Here is a 2,400-nt window from a genome sequence, read left to right as displayed (position 1 = left end):
ACTCACAAAGTTCAAGGCCTAGTTACTCTTCAGAATAGTTAAGATAAAGTTTTAGTGTTACATCAAAAAGATAAAATGAACATATTTTTAAACTTAGAAATAGATATAGCCACTCACTGGACAGTGTGTATCAAAAGGTAGAGAAAATACAATTAAAGATAATGAATAATGCAATCTTTTATAAGTAATTTTAAATAAAGATTTTTTCAAATGATAGTGGTGAATGAAAATATTGATATAAATTATTTGACACTACAACATTTTAACATATACTTCCAAAGTAAGCAGAAAAATCCGTGTCTGTGAGGAGAATATTGGTCTAATAACAACAAAAAGCTTTCGTTATTTCAAATCAGTCTCAAACTTACAAATTAAATCAAAGAAAAGCTCAATTGTGACTTTACAACTATCAGAGAAAAAAATGGATAGTTTATTGAGATAATGCCTAATGGAATTGATTGTTGGGATGCTGGAGACAGCAATAATGTATATAAAGTCTCTCTACTTAATCATTTGAGAGAAAATGGATGTTTCAGATTACTCATAAGAAATATGTGTTATAAAAAATAAGAAGTAACTTCAGTGCTTTTCAGTACAAAACATATAGAAATTTTAATTTTTTAAAAAATATTTCCAGGTAACACCTGCAGGACAAAGTCCTGGTGCAGTGGTTACGTTCTCAAATTTCACAAAAAAATAACCTCTTGTTTGAAACCACCAGAGGTTCTGTGGGAAGAAAGACATATAAATCCCTTTCTTTAAAAGAGTATAGCCTTAAAGATCCTAGTGGGTAGTTATACCCTGTCCTGTGTGATCATGATAATCAGAACCAACTAGGTAACAGCAGGTAGGTAATCCACACACAGGTTACAAAATTCAAAATACGCTCAAAAGTATTTAAACCCACTGTGTTCAAGTAGATTCCCACTCAGGATGGCTCGCTGTTGGGTTTCTGAGGCTGTGAATATTTACAGCTGTAAATCTTTCCTCCTACAGAGTGACTGGTAGTTTCAAGCTGCCAACTTTTCGATTACCAGCCAGAACTGTTTTCCGTTCCTAATGTCACTATCATTTCTTAAACACGGCAGAATTCAATGTAAATCTGTAAATTTATAATCCCATCCGTTTATTACCTGCTCTAAAGAAAAGTTGTTCCTAGGTCTGTCTATCCTACCAGAGGCCGTATTGATTCTTTCATTCTCTCTATTGATCTGATTAGTAGATAAAACCCCCGGAGCTTCACAAATACCTCCCACTAGTCCAACAGTGTTTAAGTCCCTTCTCTGGGGACACACTCCTTCACTTGGTACCTCACCAGGGTAAGTAAATGCCAACTATTGCCTGACTCTTCCATATTACTCTGTTTCGGTTGTTGTTTTAGTTATTCCACTATAAATCATTTGCTATATATTTGGAATTTTCCAGCTGAAGTTAATAGTGACAATACTAGGTCAAATATCCTTTGATCATTTTCTTATTAACTTTATTTTCTAGTAAAATAATACCATCTATCATCTATCTATCTATCTATATATCTATATCTATCATCTATCTATCTATCTATCTATCTATCTATCTATCATCATCATCATCTAATTTATCTAAGTTATTGTTTTTAGGTGGCATCAAGTTGAGTACAATTCAATGATTTAAAGCAACCATATGAACAACAGACCTGAATCCTGTCCTATCCTGTGCCATCCTCACAATCTCTGATCTACTCCAGTGCTTTGCTGCAGTTACTGTGTCAATCCATCTGGTTGACAGTCTTACCTCTTTGGCTGAACCTCTACATTTCTGAGCATTATGTCTCTCTTCAAGTAATAGTATCTCCTAAAAACATTTCCAAAATGTGTTAAGACACATTTGCCTACAAGGAGCACTCTGACCACACCTTCCCCAAGACATTCCTGTTTCTTCTTTTGAAAGTTCTTGGGATATACAGTACTCTTCATCCATACCAGAAATCAAAGATATCAATTATTTTTCTGTCATCTTTTTTTCATTGTCTAGCTATTTGATGCATGACAGATGATTAAAAAGACCATGGCCTGAATCAGAAGCACTGTAGTTCTCAAACTGACATTGTGTTCTGCAATTATTTAGAGAGATCCCTGCCTGCAGACTTTCTCAGTGCAACATGTCCTCGATCTCATGACTTCTGATACCAATGGTGCTGATTGTGGATCTAAGTTAGATAAAGCTGATAACAGTTTCAACCTTTTCTCCATCTATCTTGATGTTGTCTATATGTCCATTGATAACAATTTTTGTGTTCTTGACATTGAGATGCCATTCATGATTTTTTTATCTTCTTCATGAAATGCTTCAAGTTCTCCTCACTCTCAGCAAATAAGTTTTCATCATGTGCATAATACAGGTTATTGATGAATTTTCCTC

The sequence above is a fragment of the Elephantulus edwardii genome, unplaced genomic scaffold, assembly GCF_000299155.1.
Source record: "Elephantulus edwardii isolate Elephantulus edwardi_28Jun2011 unplaced genomic scaffold, EleEdw1.0 scaffold00002, whole genome shotgun sequence".
Taxonomy (NCBI): Eukaryota; Metazoa; Chordata; class Mammalia; order Macroscelidea; family Macroscelididae; genus Elephantulus; species Elephantulus edwardii.
This window is presented reverse-complemented; position numbering follows the sequence as displayed.